We start from the raw sequence: 13361 nt of genomic DNA, 5'->3' as shown, positions 1-13361 counted from the left end.
TCAGACTGGCAGCAGCTCTCCAGGGTCTCAGGCAGAGGTCTTTCACATCACCTACTTGCCTAGTCCCTTTAACTGGAGATGTTGGGGATTGAACCTAGGACCTTCTGCATGCCAATCAGATGCTCTACCACTTAGCCACAGCCCTTTTTGGAGAATGATTTAGCCAGATCATAGATAAGGCCTTAGCAGAGCAGGGCTTCTTCTCTAGCCTGAGCAACAAAAAACCTCTTTGATGTGCCTGTTCCTGGTTCCTGCTGCAGACCTACATTCTTTCACCTTCAACTCTGCATTGACCTCTGGTCACCCTACTTTTATCACTGGATCACCACATTCAGCCTTGTGGATTTGGCAGGAATTTGATGGAAGACCCTGGTAAGGTAAAGTCCCTGCAACAGCTCTCCTTTTTATCTCCTTCAGGATAAGACCTGTCAAAGTTGCTTGCTAGCTACGCAGCATTCTCTGCTACCAGCTGGGACTGGAATTGAAGCAGGGTTGCTGTGTGGCACAGCGTTAGTGTTTAAGGGACAATTGATTGAATTTCTTTGTTTCAGTCAGCGGGGATACAACAACCCTGAAATGTAGACCCAGGCATAGTTTCCCACTCTGACCACAAGTGGGGCCCTTAATCCTTTAATGCAACGATGTATTGGGGGTGGATGGACAAGTAAACACTTCTACCCGATACTGTTTATCACGTATTTAGTGCCCAGAGTAGAATTCTTTGCAACACTGTAGTTGAAAGTCACAGTTTTGGGACCTCTTCCTCCTATACAGCGATTAAAAAGAAGAGAAGCCTGGTTTGAGAAAGGAAAAGATAGTCTTAAGTGTTCCAGACCACAGCAGTGACAATGGAATGAGAGGCAAAGCAAGGTCCTGCAGGTGGGATACTCCCAACTACAGTGGTCTTAAGGCCTAGAGAAGTCTGGTAAATCTCAAAAGCATTGCATGCAAATTATAAACACAACCTAAGATTTCACTTTCAGTTGTAAAGAGCTAATCCAAACCTGTAGCAGAAGCACTGGAGCACCAAACCAGCAGGTCTTCCCAATAAGGATAATCACTCACATCCTTATTGTTTGGCTAATTCACAGGAAGGTCAGGAGGTGACTGATTCAACTGGCTGCAGCTTCAACTAGTCTTATACAAATTAACACTCTCATGGCTAGGAAACCACATCTCTAAAACTGCCAAATCCAAATGTTAGTATGTAAATAACCTCCAGCCCATGTGTGTGAGTTAAGTACCATCAAGTCACTTCCAATTTATAGTGACCCTATGAATTAATGACCTCCAAAATGTCCTGTTGTTAACAGCCTTGCTCAGGTTTTGCAAACTGTGGCTTCCCTTATTGAGTCAATCCATCTCATGTTGGGTCTTCCTCTTTTCCTAGCATTACTGCCTTTTCCAGTGACTTTTGTCTTCTTATAACGTGACCAAAGTCCTAGCCCATTGTCATCTCTTTAATGCCATGCACATTTGTGCATACACTCATTCATATTATTTGAATTTATGTACATGAATTTGTGCAGGAACATTTGTGTTTTCCAGAGTCAGGCTTTCCTGACTGTACTTTCTACTTCCAGTTTTCGCCAGGATGCTTGAAACACTCTTTGCTGAGTTAAAGACACTGGGATTATCTAATAAACAGAGGGTTAACTTGCTTGTTCTAAAACTCTGGACAATTGTCAGTCACACTTCCAAGTCTGTCAGCATTTATTATGAAAGCTATGCATTTATATTGTATGATGAAAGGGAATTGCATGCTTTGAACTACTGCAGTGTTCAGTCCAATGAGGAACGAGGGTGAACTGTCTCACCAGGACCCATACTGATCTGTTCCTGCCCACTTTCCCCTATGCAAGCTCACTACAGTGTAGGATACTTCTCTGTTCTCAGACCAGAGGGTCACATTGAATGACCTAATCTGACTTTTCCCTCAGGATTAATAATGCATTCTTGCTAGTTTACCTGCAAATTTCATTTTCTACTTACCAGGCTGCTCACCCAGCTGAACATGTGCCCGTGCACATGTTCCATCACTCAGTGGTAATTAGATCATCTTTCTGGTAGCCCAGGAAATACAACAAGTCTTCTCAAGCCACAATGAGTCACTCTGAGTCTGCCTGGTGTGGCTATGGTGAAGCAAACCACCCTGTTACTCACCACTCTGTTGAGTAAACACATGTATTTAAGGTCAGATTGGCAATGCAATGAGCTAGGACAGAGCGCTGTTTACAAGAGCAAAGGCATTCCCAAACAGCAATTAGCCAAGTGCCCCATTCCCTCCTCTTCACCACCCCACTGCTAACTTCCCAGCACAGAAGATCCCACAGTTCTTGATGGCAGTACTAGATAGCCATAGTAGAAAGCCACATAATAGAACCCGGTCTACTGCATGATTGGAGAAGAAGTCCTAACTGTGGCCACATTTGTGGCTGCTGTAGAAGTATTGCACAAGAATGATGGCGCTAGCTGCGTGCATACACAAAATGAGGCCATCCAACAAATAATACAGCTATTAATAGGTGCACATTCTTAAAAACAGTACTCATTCACACTACAAACTGGCAAGCCATTTGACACTACACTACATGGGACTTTGGGACTTGCACCATTCTGTGGGTCCTGAGAATTCTGTTGGCGATTCTTGGTCCTGTTCACAGAAAAACAGAGTTTCACTTACCTGTAACTGTTGTTCATCTGGTGGATTTTCTATGCAGGCACACATTGGGACTGCGCAGGCGCAGGCCAGCTATGGATAAGATTTGTCAGCTTCTAGCAAAATCTAAAAAGAGAGTGCTCCCCCTCCCCTTGGGGCATGCAATCTCCCCGCCCACCGGTCACATGACCCAAGGGGGAGGGAGCACTCTTCCCTCCAGTTCTCCAACCTGCCGCCACGGAACCAACCACTGGTCTAGTGGAAAGGTCCCACAGCGGGGAAGGAGGGAGGGATGTGTGCCTGCATAGAAGATCCACCAGATGAACAACAGTTACAGGTAAGTGAAACTCTGTTTTTCATCTGCGTGACTTCTATGCAGTCCCACATTGGGAGAGTAGCGAGCTCGCTTACCAGGATGGTGAGTGTTGGACAGTCACCGAAACAAAGACTGCAGTACTGCATGTCCCACGGCTGCATCTCTTGCTGAGTCCACATCCATAGCATAGTGTTTCATAAACGTGGAGGGCGTGGACCAGGTGGCAGCCTTACAGATGTCCCGGAGATCTATCTTGGAAGAAAAGGCGATGGAAGCCGCATACGCTCTGGTAGAGTGTGCTTTAATCATAGGAGGGCATTCTTGGTGAGCAAGATCATATGCCAGTTTAATGGTTGACGTGATCCACCTCAAGAGGGTTTGAGGAGAAGCACAATGACCTTTACGGTGTCCCCCGAAACAAACAAAAAGGTTATCGTCCTTACGAAAGTTCTGAGACCTCTTAATGTAAAAAAGGAGGGCTCTTCGGACATTGAGGGAGTGTAGTGCCCTATCAGCATCTGATGATGGGTGAGGGGAAAAAACAGGGAGGACAATGTCCTGTGTAAGGTGGAAGGCCGATACGACCTTAGGTAAAAAGAATATCTTTGGCTTCAGTACCACCCTATCCGAGTGGAACTTAGCATAAGGAGGGGAATGTGAGAGCGCCGATAAGTCGCTTACCCTCCATGCCGAGGTGATTGTGACCAAAAAGGCCACCTTAAATGAAAGTAGAGCCACCTGCGAACTGCAGGTGGCTAACGGCTCAAACAGAGGTCTCATGAGCTGTGAGAGGACTAAGGAGAAACTCCACTGAGGAACGGGAGGAGAGACGGGAGGATATAAATTAGTGAGACCTCTCAAAAACGTTTTGGAAAGGGGATGAGAAAAAACTGAAAAGGAGTCGATATCTGGGTGAAAAGCCGAAATAGCGGCTAAATAAACTTTAATGGATGAATTAGATAAACCTTCATCTTTGAGGGTTAGCAGATAATCAAACACAGTAGATAATGGGCAAGTAATTGGCGAAACATCTTTGACCTTAGCCCAATTAGACAAATGTCCCCATTTAGCGTCATAGGACCGCCGTGTGGAGGACTTCAAGGAGTGTAGTAGAACCTTAGCTACCCTGTCAGACCACTGCCCTGGGGCCGCCCCCTCCAGGCAGTGAGTTGTAGGTCTGGGAGGAAGTGGGAGGGATCCTTTGGAAGAAGGATGTAGTTCCCTTGCGCAAGTGACATGAGCACTGCAAACCATGACCTCCTGGGCCAAAACGGAGTGACAATGATGGCATCTGTCTTGTCGTGGTTCAATTTGGCCAGGACCTTGAAAGGCATCCCCTAGTGAGCCCGGGCTGGCTCTCGCCCTCAAATAAAACCTGTGACGCACGGAGTTGAGGTGTGTGGCAAAGAGGTCTACTTGCAGGTAACCCCACTGTTGGAATATTTGGTGGAGACAGTCGTTGCTCAAGGTGAGCTCGTGCGTCTGATTGGGAAGGCGACTCAGAGAGTCTGCTAACGTGTTGCTCTTGCTGGCGATGTGAATTGCTACGAGAGTAGCGTGGTGAGTAATGGCCCATTCCCAAATGTCGCTGGCCTCTTTGGAGAGTGAAACGGACCCTGTGCTGCCCTGCTTGTTTATATAATACTGGGCGGTGGAGCTGTCCGTAGCAATCTGAATGTGATGTCCGTCCAGGTGCCCTGTGAATGAAGATAGAGCAAGACGGATGGCATGAAGTTCAGGTTGACCAGGTTCGAGATGGGACGAACCTTTTGGCGACTCTACCTGGGTCTTCTCGACTGACCGTTGAGAGTCTCGTTGGGTGCTCACAGGAGGGGGTGGTTGAACGGCACCTTCCTGGAGCTCTGCAGATTCTGGCTGAGGCCCCTTATCGCCAGGCTGTGGGGACTTTGTCAGCACCGGAGGCACATCTTTGTAGAGATGAAGGAGGTGCTGTTTGAACTCAGCCGAGTCTTCCTGGGCCCTGCTCGGACATGGAACCAAGGGGGTAGCCAGGGAATGAGGAGGCAAATCCTCAATAGTAATGGGCTGCTGCACAGCTACTTCGGAGGCGATCGACGCCGAAGGATGAGATGACTTGGCCTGAGATCGGCGTTGAGGAGATGACGAGGGTGATCGGCGTCGAAGAGACTTCGGCGAACATGAAGGCGATCGGCGCTGAGGTGATCTGGAGCGGGAAGCATGGCGTGAAGAGCTGTGGCCATCTTGGGAATCCAGGGCAGTAAACTTTGCCGGACAAACAATGACCAATGAGGGCTTCTTAGAAGGGCCACCCTTCTTGGGTTTCTTTGTTGAGGGTCCCGCTTCGGACTGTGGCTTACCGGTCGAAGTACCAGGCTCAGCAGATTGACCCCGCGGTCGCAGAACTCTTTGTAGAGGTGAGAAAACAGGCGAGTCGACCTAACCCTCAGGGCCTTGTTGGTGAGTTTGGAGCAACTTTTGCAAGTTGCAGGAATGTGGCCTTCTTCCAAACAAAGAAGACATTCAAGGTGAGGATCAGTCTTCCCCATCTTGGTACCACAGGAGGTATATTTCTTGAAAAGTGGAGCTTTCTTGGGCTCCATGGCTAGAGACGAAGCTAACACGTTCTCTCTCCATGGCGGCAGAAAGAGAACTGGAGGGAAGAGTGCTCCCTCCCCCTTGGGTCATGTGACCAGTGGGCGGGGAGATTGCATGCCCCAAGGGGAGGGGGAGCACTCTCTTTTTAGATTTTGCTAGAAGCTGACAAATCTTATCCGTGGCTGGCCTGCGCAGTCCCAATGTGGGACTGCATAGAAGCCACGCAGATGAACTACAATTCCCAGGATTCCTTGCAGAAAAAATAAAACCATTAAACTAGTTTGTCACAGAGACATAAATTGGCACTCAAAGTAGGGGAACTGGTAAAAAGAATTTACAATTTAAAACGGACGGGATTCCCTTTCAAGTCATTTTATCCAAGACTAATCAGAATAGCTTACAGTTACATATGTTATATGGGGGGGGGGATCAAAATGTGCTCATTAAAAAGATAATAATACAAGAATACTTTGATCAATACCTTCTAATTATAGAACCCTGTCTATGAATCCTGAAGGGGGGAAGCATTCCCCATGATGCCAGAGACAAGACAATCAAGTTATTGAGGTGTGTACATAACAAGATCTCTTCATGTTTGCTCTGTGCAGAGAAAGGAAAAAAGTCAAACAAATACAGATTTTGCTACCTGTATAAACAGCTTCAGGTGAGGATTCCAATCCAACAGCTGTTCCATTTTGTAAGTCTGCTGTATTTGTTAGAATAAATGCCATTGATTGCTCAACAGTGCAATTTCCAAAATGCGTAAAGCCCACTAGGCTTATCCTGTACACTGTTGCTACAGATAACTTCTTGCACTGGATTCAAGCAAAACGTAAGTGACAATTTGCCATGCAAAGGACCAAGGCTTTGTTGACTATCTGAGAAGCTACAAGACAAGCACCTTGGATCAAAGTGGACACATTGACACACAAGTCTAGTTTTTTTTAAATTCAGCTTTGTTGCACCTGCAAACAGTGTCTTTAAGAAATAAATTTGCAACAGGAAGCCCTGAGTTGTTGTGCCCCAGCACCCAAATCAAAGAAAGTGCAACCGAAGATTTCTTAGTAATAGAGTCCACTAAGCTATCCAAATTAGTGTTTTCTAAGCAGGGGACCCACAAGGACTTGAGGAAGGCATCTCAGTTTCCCTTCCCTCACTATTTCTTCTTTCCCTTCCCTGAAAGCCCCCATAGTTTGTCCCCTTTTCCTGCCTCTTACTCTCCTTCCAAGCCACCAGCCAACTTACCTTTATTCGTCTTCAGTTTTCCCACCTTCCCTCTCCCCTAGGCAGCTTCTCCCAGTCTGGCCTAGTTGTGCAGTGCTGGCCACCAGGCCAGGCCCAGTTACCTGGTGGGGAAACCTGCAAGGACTTGCAACAGGCATCTTACTTTCCCTTGTATCGACCTCCCCACACTATTTCCACTTTTTCTTCTCTTGGCAACCCCCATATCCTCAACTTTCCCTGCTTCCTTTTCTCATTCCCATCCACCAACCAACCTACTTTTTACCTGCCCCCACCCCACCTTCAGCTATATCTATTATTTCATTATACCCAAAGCAGCTTACATCATTCTTCTCTCCTTAGGGTTGCCAACCTCCAGGTACTAGCTGGAACCCTATGCTAAACCCAGGGAGAAGAACAACACAAATCTTCTGAAGAGAGAACAGAAGTTCTCTTTTGTGTGCATTGGACTGGTGTCTATACTGATTGTCAATGTGAAGTTATATGGGATTACTCTAGTCTGGCATTATTTTGCATTAGATTGCACTGTATATTATGAGAGTCAGTGTACTGTAAACTGGGTCCTATATGCAATTCACAGAAAATAATTTAGTTAAACATCTTAACACATCAGTCATTTCTCATGTGGCTTTAAGGGTGCTGGCAAGCCTTCTGATTCTTCAACAAATCTATGCTATAACAGCTGAATGCAGCCAGATGTGACTTCTAAGCATCCTGCAAAATCAAGACTAGCCAGCTTTATCTCAACCATATCCCTTGAACTCCCTGCCCTACCCATTGGGTGGGTGTGGTAGACCAGGAGTGGTGGGTGGGGTGTAGGAGACCATTTGACTACACTGACATTGCATCAACTGACAGTTCTCTCGTTTGTCAGGTGTGTGTCTATGTGTGACACAGTGTGTTAAATTTATTGTGTTTACTGGAAGGTTGCTTTTGCAGAGTGAGTGGCATAGCACATGTCCAAAGAAACTGGAATCTAGGATTGACAATAATATTACACTAATGGGAAGTAGTGGTTAGTGTTGGACTAGAATCTGGGAGATCCAGGTTCTAATCCTCCTTCTATCATGGAAGTTTGCTGAGTGACTTTGGGCCAGTCACACACATTCAGCCTAATATACTTCACAGGATTGTTGTGAGGATAAAATGGAGGAGAGGTAGTAAACAGTTATTTACTGTTTGTAAATAAAACAGTTTATGTATGGTTAAATCCAAGGAATCGCCAAGAAGAGAGACAAATGAGGGGAGGTGATAATGGCTAATACTCTGATAATAATACTGAGTCCTCCAGCATATCGAGTAGGGCATCGAGTAGAGAATACTCTTTAAGACCCAGAAACTACCAAAACTATTACATTGGGGGGGTTATTTTCCCCGTCGGAGGAGAAACATGAAGACCTAGTTATTAATTTATCTGATTATGTTCTTTCTGACACTGAGAAAAAGGTCTTAAATTTAGGTTTGGGATATGTACCCTGCCCCAAGTACTCAGGGACGCAGACGCGTGTTGATCTATATAAACTTGTAAGATTGATCAGATTGAAAGATTTCTTTAAGGGCAGGCAAACTGATAGGGTAGGTTTTAAGATTAAAACCTCCAGGTGGTGGCTGGAGATCTCCCGCTAGTACAACTGATCTCCAGGAGACAGAGATCAGTTCCCCAATGGCCGCTTTAGCAATTAGACTCTATGGCATTGAAGTCTCTCCCCTCCCCAAACCCCATCCTCCTCAGGCTCCGGCCCTAAAACCTCCTGCCGGTAGCAAAGAGGGACCTGGCAACCCTAGCCACACCACCTGGTCCAATAAATCATGCTCTAAAACTGCAGGAGGCAGAGGCACAATTTCAGGAAGGGGGGAGGAAGGAATTTGTGAGTGCAGTTCATAGCAAACTTCAAAAGCCTGCAGGATGAAAAACTGTACCTTGAGAGTATGTTTTAAAATCCCATAATAATAATCTAGACTACATTTGGTCCTAAACCGAGATGGGGAGAGGAAAGCGACCCTTCCCCTAACTGATGCCTTTGGATTGAAGAAGGGTTGTAGAAGACCTAAAGCCTTCCTCCGTTTGATGTCTGTTTCCAGAATTTTGCTGTATTTCTGCCTAAATTTTAGGCCCTTCTTCCTACTGTTTGGCTCAGTCCCACTCCTTTTCTTATTTAATTTATGCTTTTTTGCATGTCACAAAAAGTGTTAGAAAACATACCTTTATATTGTTTCAGTTAAGGCCAATTAAGATCATGCCTAACTGAGGGGTCCCCAACCTTTTTTTGTTGTTGCCTGCAAGCACACTGGGAATTCCAAAACGGCCCGGTGGGCACAGCAACAAAATGGCTGCCGCAAAATGGCTGCCACAGGAGGTGGGGCCAGCCACAGAATGATTGCCGCAGCTTAACTTCAGTAACACAGTGCAGATTCTTGTGCTGTAGTGGCAGCTGCTGCCAAAGCAAGGTTAGAAAAAAAATCTGCACAGCCAAACAAATCTCCAATAGTCAATCAGAAGCCTACCTGGCCCCGCCTTCTTCCTAAGAACACTAGGTGGGCACCCGAAAAGGTGTTGGCGGGTGCCATGGCACCCACAGGCAACATGTTGGGAACTCCTGGGCTAGCTCTTTACCTATCAAATCAAACACCTGGATAGTTGTTTTGAGATGTAGTTGCAGGTTTTTTTATAAACGTGGATAAAGTTTGAAGGTGGCTATTACCTGCAAGAATGCAGAGGCCCTTCAGCAAACTATATTTCAAATATTTTCCTTCTTTCCACATTCTACGGAACTGAGTGCTTTGTTATAGTTAAGCTCAAGACCTTTGGTCGAAGGAGCTAGTAAATAAATGGAAATAGAGAACTGAATGCTGCTGTCATCTGTAGGGATTTTAAAGATATACTGATGGGACATGTGTAGAGATTTTCGATAAAAAGACAGAGACTCTAAAGAAGTAGGTCAGGGAAACCATTAATAGCTACACAGATCACAACATTAGATAAAGAAACATATAGACCTTAAAACCACTTCCCTCTTCTGTGTTGTCTCCACCTTAGTAACAAAGCCATAACAGGACATAGTCATTCATACCAATATTATTAGGAGTGACCACTTCCCATATTGTTTTTCATTAGCAGGATGACTCGGATATGTGAATACACATACAATAGGTTTCCAGACAGCCCTGGACTGTGTCTACCAAGCTGGGAAAACTAGTTAAGCACACAGGTTCGAATACATGAAGAAAAAAGTAAAACCCTGTCTGAAAATATGACTTTTAAAGCCTTTGGAATGGCTTGGGCTCTATGTACTTGAAGGATGGCTTTCACCTGTATGAACCTGCCCAGGTTCTGAGATGATCTGTGTGTGGTGGGTGGGCACTGCTGCAGGAACCCACTCTTAGAATTTGGTGGGAAAAGACTTTCTGGAAAGTCTTTTCCGGGGCCAGCTCTTTAATGAGGCCGAAGGATGTGATTGCCTCAGGCAGCAGATTTCCAGGCTGGGGAATAGAAATGACCTACCTGCCCTTTGTCAGGCATCAAATAGCGGTGGTTAATCTCTTATAAAAGTAAGGGATCTCAAGAGAGTTTGGGAATCTTTAGGACATGCATAGCTTGGTGTGTTGTTTTTAAGGAGGCTTGGGGGTGAGAGCGAGGAGGAACAGCGGCTCTGTTGAGGGGCAGCTAGACTCAGGCAGAACTATGAATTGAGCTATTTCTGTCTTTCTTGGCCACCATCACCCAACTATGGGATTCATAGGGTTGCCAACCTCCAGGTACTAGCTGGTGATCTCCTGCTATTACAACTGATCTCCAGCCAAGAGAGATCAGTTCACCTGGAGAAAATGGCTGCTTTGGCAATTGGACTCTATGGCATTGAAGTCCCTCCCCTCGCCAAATACCACCCTCCTCAGGCTTTGTCCCAAAAATCTCCAGATATTTCCCAACCTAGAGATGGCAATCCTAGGGATTCAGTCACCCAGGAGATAGATTGGTGCCATTTTGGTAGGCCTTCTTGCATTATCTGAAGATACTCTTGTTCTTGAAGGCATTTGAGGAAACTTGACTGATACCTTCTGATTTAAAATGTGGTACTTATTACTGACGTTTTATTTTTACCTTTGACTTCAATAGTTCCCCCATAAGAAGAAATAAAATCAGTACAGTTTTTCCTATCACTGCATTTCCACAAGGCCCTTGTGACATTGGAATTTTTCCCTAGGTAGGGTTGCCAGCTCTGGGTTAGGAAATACCTGGAGATTTTGGGGGTGGAGCCAGAGGAGGGCTGGGTTTGGGGAGGGACTTCAATGCTATAGAGTCCAATTGCCAAAGCAGCCATTTTCTCCAGGGGAACTGATCTCTGTCTCCTGGAGATCAGTTGTACTAGCGAGAGGTCTCCAGCCACCACCTGGAGGATGGCAATCCTATCCCTAGGCCAGAAAGCCGCCTCACACTGGTAACTCCTGCTCCACTGTATTTGTTGACATCTGTATAAGCAGTAGTTTAGTTAAACAGCTGCTAGCCATGTTTCTCTGTGCGACAGTAGCAAAATAATAGAAACCTGGGAGAAGGAGACTGCAACTACCAATCTTAGGTATTCTTGTAAGAATGACGTTCTGTCATGCTTTCCCTATCATCTCTGGCTGCACACCCTCCCCGTCCTTTCTCTGTCCTCATTAGCAGAGGAAAACCAGTTTGCATATCCGAAATTGGAGATTGTATGTGTGCACGCACACTTTGCTAAAAACTGAAGTGCAACCAATTCCATCATGGGTGGGTGGAAGCAACATTCCAGTGTGAACAAAGAAAAGATAGGTTACCAGAGGGCTGGTTAGGGAAGGATGGGAAAGACAATAAAAGGAATGGGAGTGGGAGGAAGCTGACCCAGACATTATTAAGGGAGGGGTTGGGAATAGGAGAAAAGTAAACCCAAATATTTGATGGGAGGGGGGAGACTCTCCACATGCATTTATGCATTTAGTCTAAAACACAAATGCAGTTTTATAATGGAGAAATCCTTAAGCAGAATATTAAAAGACTTCACACTTTGTTACTTCTGCAACCAAGTGAAACTGTAGCAGAAACCTAATCAACATCTGAATAGGTGGAGCATTTTCTCACCCTGCAGTTCAAGACCTTAATGAGCCTATGGAGCCATACAAAGCTTCCAAAGCTAAACCCGGTAAGAACTGCAGAAAACTCTGCGGACTAATAACTGCTGTACATACAAAACTCAGCAGACATAAGCCTCGAAACACTAGTTAAATATGTTTGATAATGTAGAGTCTGGAATGCATTTGTGTTACTAATTTTTATCTCGCTTTCAGTTCCTGGGAGAACATTAAAAGAAGCAGAAAACGCAGGCTAGAAACGGAATCCAGACATTACGAAGGTCATCTCTGCCCTGTGGAAAACTTTATGCCACTGAGAGATGCTCATCTAAACCTCTCACAAGGGGCCACCCCTACTGAAGGTGCTTCCTTAACATTCCTAATACTAGTGTGTCAACTTTTCACTTGTTATTGCCTGAACAAGTGGTTCCTAACATTGAATCTCTTTTGTGACATCTTAGTAAAAATCAGAAGGTGGTGAGCTGGAGAAACAAACTCTGTTTTGCTAAATGTGAGATGGACAGACCACTCCTGAGGGGGGGAGGATCCGCAGCAGTTGGGACCGGCGCAGCCACGCCTCCTCCTAAAAGGCTTCCCTAACGCTGCAGAGAACAAAAAAGGCTTTTTTAAAAAAACAAAAAAGGTGCAAATGGGGGGAAGGACCCACTGAAAACAGTGGGGCTGCGACACCAAAAAAGGTGTTGTAGCCCTGCTCCAGCAGCAAGGGGCGTCCCTGGGCTGGAAGGGGTTAGGACGCTGAATAAAGTCAGCTCCGCCCCTGGGATTACCCTGGGACTGGCCCCTCACATCAGGGGCTGCCGTTCTGGCCGCTACTGCCAACTGGGAATGGAGTTGGCCCCATTCCCTCAGGAACTTACAGTCCCTACTACCTCAGGAGGGGCTGAGACTCAGTTTGTAGAGCATCTGTTTGGCATGCAGAAGGTCCCAGGTTCAATCCCTGGCATCTCCAGTTAAAGAGACTAGGCAAGTAGGTGATGTGAAAGTCCCCTGCCTGAGACCCTGGAGAGCCGCTGCTGGTCTGAGCAGTCAATGCTGACTTTGATGGAGCCAGAGTCTGATTCAGTATAAGGCAGCTTCATGTGCTCAACTTACAGTCAGGCTTCAGCTGCGAGTTCTCCCACAGGAACTAAATTATTGAGTGTGCAAAGCCCCAGTTCCTATTGGGAACATAGCCTGTATGGAGAAGAGGCTCCTGCTTTTCTTCGAGGACCATTTCCGCCCAACCCAAAATAGCCCAGGTGGAGTGTTATTTGCCCCACGGGCATGTGTACTGCTGGGCTAAACATGCAGCTGCAAACAGGCCAAACAGATCAACTCCCTGGGCCCAGTTTGGGTTGGGAAAATGGCTGGGGGTGGGGCAGACTTCTCCACTTCTCCCCATATAACATGTACTTCGGTCACAAACACTTCAAACTGAGTGCCTGGCTTTTAAAAGGGAGTGCCTTCCATTCAAGG

Source organism: Euleptes europaea, chromosome 9 (assembly GCF_029931775.1).
Source record: "Euleptes europaea isolate rEulEur1 chromosome 9, rEulEur1.hap1, whole genome shotgun sequence".
NCBI classification, from domain to species: domain Eukaryota; kingdom Metazoa; phylum Chordata; class Lepidosauria; order Squamata; family Sphaerodactylidae; genus Euleptes; species Euleptes europaea.
This window is presented reverse-complemented; position numbering follows the sequence as displayed.